This window comes from Embiotoca jacksoni, unplaced genomic scaffold (assembly GCF_022577435.1).
Source record: "Embiotoca jacksoni isolate LCO1_2020_lvr unplaced genomic scaffold, fEmbJac1.0.p SCAF_128, whole genome shotgun sequence".
NCBI classification, from domain to species: domain Eukaryota; kingdom Metazoa; phylum Chordata; class Actinopteri; family Embiotocidae; genus Embiotoca; species Embiotoca jacksoni.
This window is the reverse complement of record NW_027185261.1, coordinates 252,501-265,999: the sequence shown is the minus strand read 5'-3', so window position 1 is coordinate 265,999 and position 13,499 is coordinate 252,501.

Below are 13,499 nucleotides of genomic sequence, written 5' to 3'. Positions count from 1 at the left end.
CCCCTTCTCTCCATACTCCTTTGAGCTGAACAAGGGAACAGACCTCACGGCCAACAGGTAAGTATGAGTTTTTTATCTTTTTGATATCTTTTTTAGTTTAGTCTTTTTATTTTTATGTGCCAATTGCCTGAAGAAGACTTAAAAAAGTCGAAACGTCGCGACAGGCACATTAGCTTGCAAAAACATTTAGAGTTTTTGCTTTTTGCTTTTTTCTTTTCTTTTGTTTTGTTTTTTCGTTTTTTATTTTTTTATTTTTAGTTTGGACCCTCCTTACCAGCTGTGAAGTACAAGACAGCGGGGAGTGATTTTGGACTGGGAGACCTACCTGGTTGAGGGCCCGTGCTTCACCTTCCCACCGTTCATTCGGAGGGGGGGATCAGTTCCCTGCACCCTAACCCTAACCCTAACCCTAACCCTAACCCTAACCCTAACCCTAACCCTATAATTTGGCCCCTAACCCTAACACGGGATAATTTGGCCCCTAACCCTAACCTAGGGGACTTTGGCCCTAACCCTAACCTAGGGGACTTTGGCCCTAACCCTAACACGGTATAATTTGGCCCCTAACCCTAACACGGGAGAATTTGGCCCCTAACCCTAATACGGGATAATTTGGCCCCTAACCCTAACGGGATAATTTAATTTGACCCTAACCATAATACGGAATAATTTGGCCCCTAACCATAATACGGAATAATTTGGCCCCTAACCCTAATACGGGATATAATAATTTTTTTAAATAAAAATCAGATCCCTATGTTTTTTCAAATAAATTTAAAAAAAATAACAGAAACAGTGGTCCATTGAATTTGAAAATATATTTGGATACCGTAACACATTGGAGAAGTTACGAGGACTAAAATGGGGAGGTACGAAAAATGGCCAACGGAATAGAAGCTCCAAAAAGCCAGGCCCCCGCGCAGAAAGGTACGGTCGACAGACAAACAGTCCATCAGGCAAAGCAGAGTCAGGAGGAAAAAGAAATCCACAGGACTAAGCCGGGGGACCCAAAAAGGGAAGGCAAAACCGATCCGAAGGATATAAAAAAACCCATAAGACAGAGCAAAGCCGTGGACTGTGACATTTCATGGGGCAAACCGCTGCGCGGGGATAACAGCCAATGGAAGGGAAGCTCCGGAAGCCACGCCCCCACACGACAGGGAGACTCCATAAATAGGAGCAGAGGCAGAGGCCCCCCTGTCTTCATTCGGTCTGCTGACACAGAGCAAGAAGGAGCTGCTCAGCAAAGCAAAAAAAACACTCGTAGACCGCGAGGGGACCACTTTTCTTTTATTTTATTTTATTTTTCTTTCGTGCCTACGCCTGATGAAGACCAAACAGGTCGAAACGTTGCGACAGGCACAGAACAAACCGGTCACATTTATTTTATTTTTTTTCTAATGACAATCTAGTCACTTTTTATTTTTATTTCTCCTTTTTTTTCATGCAGGGATCTGTCTCCTCCTGTAACAAAAAAACAAAAAAGACAAAAAAAATCAGAGAGGAACTAACATTGAACAGGGACAGATGAGCCCAGATTAAAAAAAACACGGAATATGGGAGAGAGGGGTTGGGGTGGGAGTCCTGCCGGAGGATGGACCGTGCATCTCCTCTCGCCCGTTTACTCGGACGGGAGGATCAGAATACTTCACCTAACCCGCCTGTGCCTCCTCCGGATCACAGGCTCCCATCCCGCCTCTACTCCCTCATTTCCGTCCACGTAATCAGGACCACGTAAAATTAATATTTACCTTGATACCAAATTTGATACTTACCTGATTACTAGAATTCGAACCCAAATTTATTATATATAACAAACCTAAAATGGATACTTACCTTAAGGCAAAACTGCCTTTTATTTATTTCTCCGAACCCTAACTTGGGATAATTTGGCCCCTAACCCTAACTTGGGATAATTTGGCCCCTAACCCTAACACGGGATAATTTGGCCCCTAACTCTTCTCCTAACCCTAACTTGGGATAATTTGGCCCCTAACCCTAACTTGGGATAATTTGGCCCCTAACCCTAACACGGGATAATTTGGCCCCTAACCCTAACCCAGGGGACTTTGGCCCTAACCCTAACCTAGGGGACTTTGGCCCTAACCCTAACACGGGATAATTTGGCCCCTAACCCTAACACGGGATAATTTGGCCCTAACCCTAACCCAGGGGACTTTGGCCCTAACCCTAACCTAGGGGACTTTGGCCCTAACCCTAACACGGGATAATTTGGCCCCTAACCCTAACACGGGATAATTTGGCCCCTAACCCTAACACGGGATAATTTGGCCCCTAACCCTAACCTAGGGGACTTTGGCCCTAACCCTAACCTAGGGGACTTTGGCCCTAACCCTAACACGGTATAATTTGGCCCCTAACCCTAACACGGGAGAATTTGGCCCCTAACCCTAATACGGGATAATTTGGCCCCTAACCCTAACGGGATAATTTAATTTGACCCTAACCATAATACGGAATAATTTGGCCCCTAACCATAATACGGAATAATTTGGCCCCTAACCCTAATACGGGATATAATAATTTTTTTAAATAAAAATCAGATCCCTATGTTTTTTCAAATAAATTTAAAAAAAATAACAGAAACAGTGGTCCATTGAATTTGAAAATATATTTGGATACCGTAACACATTGGAGAAGTTACGAGGACTAAAATGGGGAGGTACGAAAAATGGCCAACGGAATAGAAGCTCCAAAAAGCCAGGCCCCCGCGCAGAAAGGTACGGTCGACAGACAAACAGTCCATCAGGCAAAGCAGAGTCAGGAGGAAAAAGAAATCCACAGGACTAAGCCGGGGGACCCAAAAAGGGAAGGCAAAACCGATCCGAAGGATATAAAAAAACCCATAAGACAGAGCAAAGCCGTGGACTGTGACATTTCATGGGGCAAACCGCTGCGCGGGGATAACAGCCAATGGAAGGGAAGCTCCGGAAGCCACGCCCCCACACGACAGGGAGACTCCATAAATAGGAGCAGAGGCAGAGGCCCCCCTGTCTTCATTCGGTCTGCTGACACAGAGCAAGAAGGAGCTGCTCAGCAAAGCAAAAAAAACACTCGTAGACCGCGAGGGGACCACTTTTCTTTTATTTTATTTTATTTTTCTTTCGTGCCTACGCCTGATGAAGACCAAACAGGTCGAAACGTTGCGACAGGCACAGAACAAACCGGTCACATTTATTTTATTTTTTTTCTAATGACAATCTAGTCACTTTTTATTTTTATTTCTCCTTTTTTTTCATGCAGGGATCTGTCTCCTCCTGTAACAAAAAAACAAAAAAGACAAAAAAAATCAGAGAGGAACTAACATTGAACAGGGACAGATGAGCCCAGATTAAAAAAAACACGGAATATGGGAGAGAGGGGTTGGGGTGGGAGTCCTGCCGGAGGATGGACCGTGCATCTCCTCTCGCCCGTTTACTCGGACGGGAGGATCAGAATACTTCACCTAACCCGCCTGTGCCTCCTCCGGATCACAGGCTCCCATCCCGCCTCTACTCCCTCATTTCCGTCCACGTAATCAGGACCACGTAAAATTAATATTTACCTTGATACCAAATTTGATACTTACCTGATTACTAGAATTCGAACCCAAATTTATTATATATAACAAACCTAAAATGGATACTTACCTTAAGGCAAAACTGCCTTTTATTTATTTCTCCGAACCCTAACTTGGGATAATTTGGCCCCTAACCCTAACTTGGGATAATTTGGCCCCTAACCCTAACACGGGATAATTTGGCCCCTAACTCTTCTCCTAACCCTAACTTGGGATAATTTGGCCCCTAACCCTAACTTGGGATAATTTGGCCCCTAACCCTAACACGGGATAATTTGGCCCCTAACCCTAACCCAGGGGACTTTGGCCCTAACCCTAACCTAGGGGACTTTGGCCCTAACCCTAACACGGGATAATTTGGCCCCTAACCCTAACACGGGATAATTTGGCCCTAACCCTAACCCAGGGGACTTTGGCCCTAACCCTAACCTAGGGGACTTTGGCCCTAACCCTAACACGGGATAATTTGGCCCCTAACCCTAACACGGGATAATTTGGCCCCTAACCCTAACACGGGATAATTTGGCCCCTAACCCTAACCTAGGGGACTTTGGCCCTAACCCTAACCTAGGGGACTTTGGCCCTAACCCTAACACGGTATAATTTGGCCCCTAACCCTAACACGGGAGAATTTGGCCCCTAACCCTAATACGGGATAATTTGGCCCCTAACCCTAACGGGATAATTTAATTTGACCCTAACCATAATACGGAATAATTTGGCCCCTAACCATAATACGGAATAATTTGGCCCCTAACCCTAATACGGGATATAATAATTTTTTTAAATAAAAATCAGATCCCTATGTTTTTTCAAATAAATTTAAAAAAAATAACAGAAACAGTGGTCCATTGAATTTGAAAATATATTTGGATACCGTAACACATTGGAGAAGTTACGAGGACTAAAATGGGGAGGTACGAAAAATGGCCAACGGAATAGAAGCTCCAAAAAGCCAGGCCCCCGCGCAGAAAGGTACGGTCGACAGACAAACAGTCCATCAGGCAAAGCAGAGTCAGGAGGAAAAAGAAATCCACAGGACTAAGCCGGGGGACCCAAAAAGGGAAGGCAAAACCGATCCGAAGGATATAAAAAAACCCATAAGACAGAGCAAAGCCGTGGACTGTGACATTTCATGGGGCAAACCGCTGCGCGGGGATAACAGCCAATGGAAGGGAAGCTCCGGAAGCCACGCCCCCACACGACAGGGAGACTCCATAAATAGGAGCAGAGGCAGAGGCCCCCCTGTCTTCATTCGGTCTGCTGACACAGAGCAAGAAGGAGCTGCTCAGCAAAGCAAAAAAAACACTCGTAGACCGCGAGGGGACCACTTTTCTTTTATTTTATTTTATTTTTCTTTCGTGCCTACGCCTGATGAAGACCAAACAGGTCGAAACGTTGCGACAGGCACAGAACAAACCGGTCACATTTATTTTATTTTTTTTCTAATGACAATCTAGTCACTTTTTATTTTTATTTCTCCTTTTTTTTCATGCAGGGATCTGTCTCCTCCTGTAACAAAAAAACAAAAAAGACAAAAAAAATCAGAGAGGAACTAACATTGAACAGGGACAGATGAGCCCAGATTAAAAAAAACACGGAATATGGGAGAGAGGGGTTGGGGTGGGAGTCCTGCCGGAGGATGGACCGTGCATCTCCTCTCGCCCGTTTACTCGGACGGGAGGATCAGAATACTTCACCTAACCCGCCTGTGCCTCCTCCGGATCACAGGCTCCCATCCCGCCTCTACTCCCTCATTTCCGTCCACGTAATCAGGACCACGTAAAATTAATATTTACCTTGATACCAAATTTGATACTTACCTGATTACTAGAATTCGAACCCAAATTTATTATATATAACAAACCTAAAATGGATACTTACCTTAAGGCAAAACTGCCTTTTATTTATTTCTCCGAACCCTAACTTGGGATAATTTGGCCCCTAACCCTAACTTGGGATAATTTGGCCCCTAACCCTAACACGGGATAATTTGGCCCCTAACTCTTCTCCTAACCCTAACTTGGGATAATTTGGCCCCTAACCCTAACTTGGGATAATTTGGCCCCTAACCCTAACACGGGATAATTTGGCCCCTAACCCTAACCCAGGGGACTTTGGCCCTAACCCTAACCTAGGGGACTTTGGCCCTAACCCTAACACGGGATAATTTGGCCCCTAACCCTAACACGGGATAATTTGGCCCTAACCCTAACCCAGGGGACTTTGGCCCTAACCCTAACCTAGGGGACTTTGGCCCTAACCCTAACACGGGATAATTTGGCCCCTAACCCTAACACGGGATAATTTGGCCCCTAACCCTAACACGGGATAATTTGGCCCCTAACCCTAACCTAGGGGACTTTGGCCCTAACCCTAACCTAGGGGACTTTGGCCCTAACCCTAACACGGTATAATTTGGCCCCTAACCCTAACACGGGAGAATTTGGCCCCTAACCCTAATACGGGATAATTTGGCCCCTAACCCTAACGGGATAATTTAATTTGACCCTAACCATAATACGGAATAATTTGGCCCCTAACCATAATACGGAATAATTTGGCCCCTAACCCTAATACGGGATATAATAATTTTTTTAAATAAAAATCAGATCCCTATGTTTTTTCAAATAAATTTAAAAAAAATAACAGAAACAGTGGTCCATTGAATTTGAAAATATATTTGGATACCGTAACACATTGGAGAAGTTACGAGGACTAAAATGGGGAGGTACGAAAAATGGCCAACGGAATAGAAGCTCCAAAAAGCCAGGCCCCCGCGCAGAAAGGTACGGTCGACAGACAAACAGTCCATCAGGCAAAGCAGAGTCAGGAGGAAAAAGAAATCCACAGGACTAAGCCGGGGGACCCAAAAAGGGAAGGCAAAACCGATCCGAAGGATATAAAAAAACCCATAAGACAGAGCAAAGCCGTGGACTGTGACATTTCATGGGGCAAACCGCTGCGCGGGGATAACAGCCAATGGAAGGGAAGCTCCGGAAGCCACGCCCCCACACGACAGGGAGACTCCATAAATAGGAGCAGAGGCAGAGGCCCCCCTGTCTTCATTCGGTCTGCTGACACAGAGCAAGAAGGAGCTGCTCAGCAAAGCAAAAAAAACACTCGTAGACCGCGAGGGGACCACTTTTCTTTTATTTTATTTTATTTTTCTTTCGTGCCTACGCCTGATGAAGACCAAACAGGTCGAAACGTTGCGACAGGCACAGAACAAACCGGTCACATTTATTTTATTTTTTTTCTAATGACAATCTAGTCACTTTTTATTTTTATTTCTCCTTTTTTTTCATGCAGGGATCTGTCTCCTCCTGTAACAAAAAAACAAAAAAGACAAAAAAAATCAGAGAGGAACTAACATTGAACAGGGACAGATGAGCCCAGATTAAAAAAAACACGGAATATGGGAGAGAGGGGTTGGGGTGGGAGTCCTGCCGGAGGATGGACCGTGCATCTCCTCTCGCCCGTTTACTCGGACGGGAGGATCAGAATACTTCACCTAACCCGCCTGTGCCTCCTCCGGATCACAGGCTCCCATCCCGCCTCTACTCCCTCATTTCCGTCCACGTAATCAGGACCACGTAAAATTAATATTTACCTTGATACCAAATTTGATACTTACCTGATTACTAGAATTCGAACCCAAATTTATTATATATAACAAACCTAAAATGGATACTTACCTTAAGGCAAAACTGCCTTTTATTTATTTCTCCGAACCCTAACTTGGGATAATTTGGCCCCTAACCCTAACTTGGGATAATTTGGCCCCTAACCCTAACACGGGATAATTTGGCCCCTAACTCTTCTCCTAACCCTAACTTGGGATAATTTGGCCCCTAACCCTAACTTGGGATAATTTGGCCCCTAACCCTAACACGGGATAATTTGGCCCCTAACCCTAACCCAGGGGACTTTGGCCCTAACCCTAACCTAGGGGACTTTGGCCCTAACCCTAACACGGGATAATTTGGCCCCTAACCCTAACACGGGATAATTTGGCCCTAACCCTAACCCAGGGGACTTTGGCCCTAACCCTAACCTAGGGGACTTTGGCCCTAACCCTAACACGGGATAATTTGGCCCCTAACCCTAACACGGGATAATTTGGCCCCTAACCCTAACACGGGATAATTTGGCCCCTAACCCTAACCTAGGGGACTTTGGCCCTAACCCTAACCTAGGGGACTTTGGCCCTAACCCTAACACGGTATAATTTGGCCCCTAACCCTAACACGGGAGAATTTGGCCCCTAACCCTAATACGGGATAATTTGGCCCCTAACCCTAACGGGATAATTTAATTTGACCCTAACCATAATACGGAATAATTTGGCCCCTAACCATAATACGGAATAATTTGGCCCCTAACCCTAATACGGGATATAATAATTTTTTTAAATAAAAATCAGATCCCTATGTTTTTTCAAATAAATTTAAAAAAAATAACAGAAACAGTGGTCCATTGAATTTGAAAATATATTTGGATACCGTAACACATTGGAGAAGTTACGAGGACTAAAATGGGGAGGTACGAAAAATGGCCAACGGAATAGAAGCTCCAAAAAGCCAGGCCCCCGCGCAGAAAGGTACGGTCGACAGACAAACAGTCCATCAGGCAAAGCAGAGTCAGGAGGAAAAAGAAATCCACAGGACTAAGCCGGGGGACCCAAAAAGGGAAGGCAAAACCGATCCGAAGGATATAAAAAAACCCATAAGACAGAGCAAAGCCGTGGACTGTGACATTTCATGGGGCAAACCGCTGCGCGGGGATAACAGCCAATGGAAGGGAAGCTCCGGAAGCCACGCCCCCACACGACAGGGAGACTCCATAAATAGGAGCAGAGGCAGAGGCCCCCCTGTCTTCATTCGGTCTGCTGACACAGAGCAAGAAGGAGCTGCTCAGCAAAGCAAAAAAAACACTCGTAGACCGCGAGGGGACCACTTTTCTTTTATTTTATTTTATTTTTCTTTCGTGCCTACGCCTGATGAAGACCAAACAGGTCGAAACGTTGCGACAGGCACAGAACAAACCGGTCACATTTATTTTATTTTTTTTCTAATGACAATCTAGTCACTTTTTATTTTTATTTCTCCTTTTTTTTCATGCAGGGATCTGTCTCCTCCTGTAACAAAAAAACAAAAAAGACAAAAAAAATCAGAGAGGAACTAACATTGAACAGGGACAGATGAGCCCAGATTAAAAAAAACACGGAATATGGGAGAGAGGGGTTGGGGTGGGAGTCCTGCCGGAGGATGGACCGTGCATCTCCTCTCGCCCGTTTACTCGGACGGGAGGATCAGAATACTTCACCTAACCCGCCTGTGCCTCCTCCGGATCACAGGCTCCCATCCCGCCTCTACTCCCTCATTTCCGTCCACGTAATCAGGACCACGTAAAATTAATATTTACCTTGATACCAAATTTGATACTTACCTGATTACTAGAATTCGAACCCAAATTTATTATATATAACAAACCTAAAATGGATACTTACCTTAAGGCAAAACTGCCTTTTATTTATTTCTCCGAACCCTAACTTGGGATAATTTGGCCCCTAACCCTAACTTGGGATAATTTGGCCCCTAACCCTAACACGGGATAATTTGGCCCCTAACTCTTCTCCTAACCCTAACTTGGGATAATTTGGCCCCTAACCCTAACTTGGGATAATTTGGCCCCTAACCCTAACACGGGATAATTTGGCCCCTAACCCTAACCCAGGGGACTTTGGCCCTAACCCTAACCTAGGGGACTTTGGCCCTAACCCTAACACGGGATAATTTGGCCCCTAACCCTAACACGGGATAATTTGGCCCTAACCCTAACCCAGGGGACTTTGGCCCTAACCCTAACCTAGGGGACTTTGGCCCTAACCCTAACACGGGATAATTTGGCCCCTAACCCTAACACGGGATAATTTGGCCCCTAACCCTAACACGGGATAATTTGGCCCCTAACCCTAACCTAGGGGACTTTGGCCCTAACCCTAACCTAGGGGACTTTGGCCCTAACCCTAACACGGTATAATTTGGCCCCTAACCCTAACACGGGAGAATTTGGCCCCTAACCCTAATACGGGATAATTTGGCCCCTAACCCTAACGGGATAATTTAATTTGACCCTAACCATAATACGGAATAATTTGGCCCCTAACCATAATACGGAATAATTTGGCCCCTAACCCTAATACGGGATATAATAATTTTTTTAAATAAAAATCAGATCCCTATGTTTTTTCAAATAAATTTAAAAAAAATAACAGAAACAGTGGTCCATTGAATTTGAAAATATATTTGGATACCGTAACACATTGGAGAAGTTACGAGGACTAAAATGGGGAGGTACGAAAAATGGCCAACGGAATAGAAGCTCCAAAAAGCCAGGCCCCCGCGCAGAAAGGTACGGTCGACAGACAAACAGTCCATCAGGCAAAGCAGAGTCAGGAGGAAAAAGAAATCCACAGGACTAAGCCGGGGGACCCAAAAAGGGAAGGCAAAACCGATCCGAAGGATATAAAAAAACCCATAAGACAGAGCAAAGCCGTGGACTGTGACATTTCATGGGGCAAACCGCTGCGCGGGGATAACAGCCAATGGAAGGGAAGCTCCGGAAGCCACGCCCCCACACGACAGGGAGACTCCATAAATAGGAGCAGAGGCAGAGGCCCCCCTGTCTTCATTCGGTCTGCTGACACAGAGCAAGAAGGAGCTGCTCAGCAAAGCAAAAAAAACACTCGTAGACCGCGAGGGGACCACTTTTCTTTTATTTTATTTTATTTTTCTTTCGTGCCTACGCCTGATGAAGACCAAACAGGTCGAAACGTTGCGACAGGCACAGAACAAACCGGTCACATTTATTTTATTTTTTTTCTAATGACAATCTAGTCACTTTTTATTTTTATTTCTCCTTTTTTTTCATGCAGGGATCTGTCTCCTCCTGTAACAAAAAAACAAAAAAGACAAAAAAAATCAGAGAGGAACTAACATTGAACAGGGACAGATGAGCCCAGATTAAAAAAAACACGGAATATGGGAGAGAGGGGTGTTGGGGTGGGAGTCCTGCCGGAGGATGGACCGTGCATCTCCTCTCGCCCGTTTACTCGGACGGGAGGATCAGAATACTTCACCTAACCCGCCTGTGCCTCCTCCGGATCACAGGCTCCCATCCCGCCTCTACTCCCTCATTTCCGTCCACGTAATCAGGACCACGTAAAATTAATATTTACCTTGATACCAAATTTGATACTTACCTGATTACTAGAATTCGAACCCAAATTTATTATATATAACAAACCTAAAATGGATACTTACCTTAAGGCAAAACTGCCTTTTATTTATTTCTCCGAACCCTAACTTGGGATAATTTGGCCCCTAACCCTAACTTGGGATAATTTGGCCCCTAACCCTAACACGGGATAATTTGGCCCCTAACTCTTCTCCTAACCCTAACTTGGGATAATTTGGCCCCTAACCCTAACTTGGGATAATTTGGCCCCTAACCCTAACACGGGATAATTTGGCCCCTAACCCTAACCCAGGGGACTTTGGCCCTAACCCTAACCTAGGGGACTTTGGCCCTAACCCTAACACGGGATAATTTGGCCCCTAACCCTAACACGGGATAATTTGGCCCTAACCCTAACCCAGGGGACTTTGGCCCTAACCCTAACCTAGGGGACTTTGGCCCTAACCCTAACACGGGATAATTTGGCCCCTAACCCTAACACGGGATAATTTGGCCCCTAACCCTAACACGGGATAATTTGGCCCCTAACCCTAACCTAGGGGACTTTGGCCCTAACCCTAACCTAGGGGACTTTGGCCCTAACCCTAACACGGTATAATTTGGCCCCTAACCCTAACACGGGAGAATTTGGCCCCTAACCCTAATACGGGATAATTTGGCCCCTAACCCTAACGGGATAATTTAATTTGACCCTAACCATAATACGGAATAATTTGGCCCCTAACCATAATACGGAATAATTTGGCCCCTAACCCTAATACGGGATATAATAATTTTTTTAAATAAAAATCAGATCCCTATGTTTTTTCAAATAAATTTAAAAAAAATAACAGAAACAGTGGTCCATTGAATTTGAAAATATATTTGGATACCGTAACACATTGGAGAAGTTACGAGGACTAAAATGGGGAGGTACGAAAAATGGCCAACGGAATAGAAGCTCCAAAAAGCCAGGCCCCCGCGCAGAAAGGTACGGTCGACAGACAAACAGTCCATCAGGCAAAGCAGAGTCAGGAGGAAAAAGAAATCCACAGGACTAAGCCGGGGGACCCAAAAAGGGAAGGCAAAACCGATCCGAAGGATATAAAAAAACCCATAAGACAGAGCAAAGCCGTGGACTGTGACATTTCATGGGGCAAACCGCTGCGCGGGGATAACAGCCAATGGAAGGGAAGCTCCGGAAGCCACGCCCCCACACGACAGGGAGACTCCATAAATAGGAGCAGAGGCAGAGGCCCCCCTGTCTTCATTCGGTCTGCTGACACAGAGCAAGAAGGAGCTGCTCAGCAAAGCAAAAAAAACACTCGTAGACCGCGAGGGGACCACTTTTCTTTTATTTTATTTTATTTTTCTTTCGTGCCTACGCCTGATGAAGACCAAACAGGTCGAAACGTTGCGACAGGCACAGAACAAACCGGTCACATTTATTTTATTTTTTTTCTAATGACAATCTAGTCACTTTTTATTTTTATTTCTCCTTTTTTTTCATGCAGGGATCTGTCTCCTCCTGTAACAAAAAAACAAAAAAGACAAAAAAAATCAGAGAGGAACTAACATTGAACAGGGACAGATGAGCCCAGATTAAAAAAAACACGGAATATGGGAGAGAGGGGTTGGGGTGGGAGTCCTGCCGGAGGATGGACCGTGCATCTCCTCTCGCCCGTTTACTCGGACGGGAGGATCAGAATACTTCACCTAACCCGCCTGTGCCTCCTCCGGATCACAGGCTCCCATCCCGCCTCTACTCCCTCATTTCCGTCCACGTAATCAGGACCACGTAAAATTAATATTTACCTTGATACCAAATTTGATACTTACCTGATTACTAGAATTCGAACCCAAATTTATTATATATAACAAACCTAAAATGGATACTTACCTTAAGGCAAAACTGCCTTTTATTTATTTCTCCGAACCCTAACTTGGGATAATTTGGCCCCTAACCCTAACTTGGGATAATTTGGCCCCTAACCCTAACACGGGATAATTTGGCCCCTAACTCTTCTCCTAACCCTAACTTGGGATAATTTGGCCCCTAACCCTAACTTGGGATAATTTGGCCCCTAACCCTAACACGGGATAATTTGGCCCCTAACCCTAACCCAGGGGACTTTGGCCCTAACCCTAACCTAGGGGACTTTGGCCCTAACCCTAACACGGGATAATTTGGCCCCTAACCCTAACACGGGATAATTTGGCCCTAACCCTAACCCAGGGGACTTTGGCCCTAACCCTAACCTAGGGGACTTTGGCCCTAACCCTAACACGGGATAATTTGGCCCCTAACCCTAACACGGGATAATTTGGCCCCTAACCCTAACACGGGATAATTTGGCCCCTAACCCTAACCTAGGGGACTTTGGCCCTAACCCTAACCTAGGGGACTTTGGCCCTAACCCTAACACGGTATAATTTGGCCCCTAACCCTAACACGGGAGAATTTGGCCCCTAACCCTAATACGGGATAATTTGGCCCCTAACCCTAACGGGATAATTTAATTTGACCCTAACCATAATACGGAATAATTTGGCCCCTAACCATAATACGGAATAATTTGGCCCCTAACCCTAATACGGGATATAATAATTTTTTTAAATAAAAATCAGATCCCTATGTTTTTTCAAATAAATTTAAAAAAAATAACAGAAACAGTGG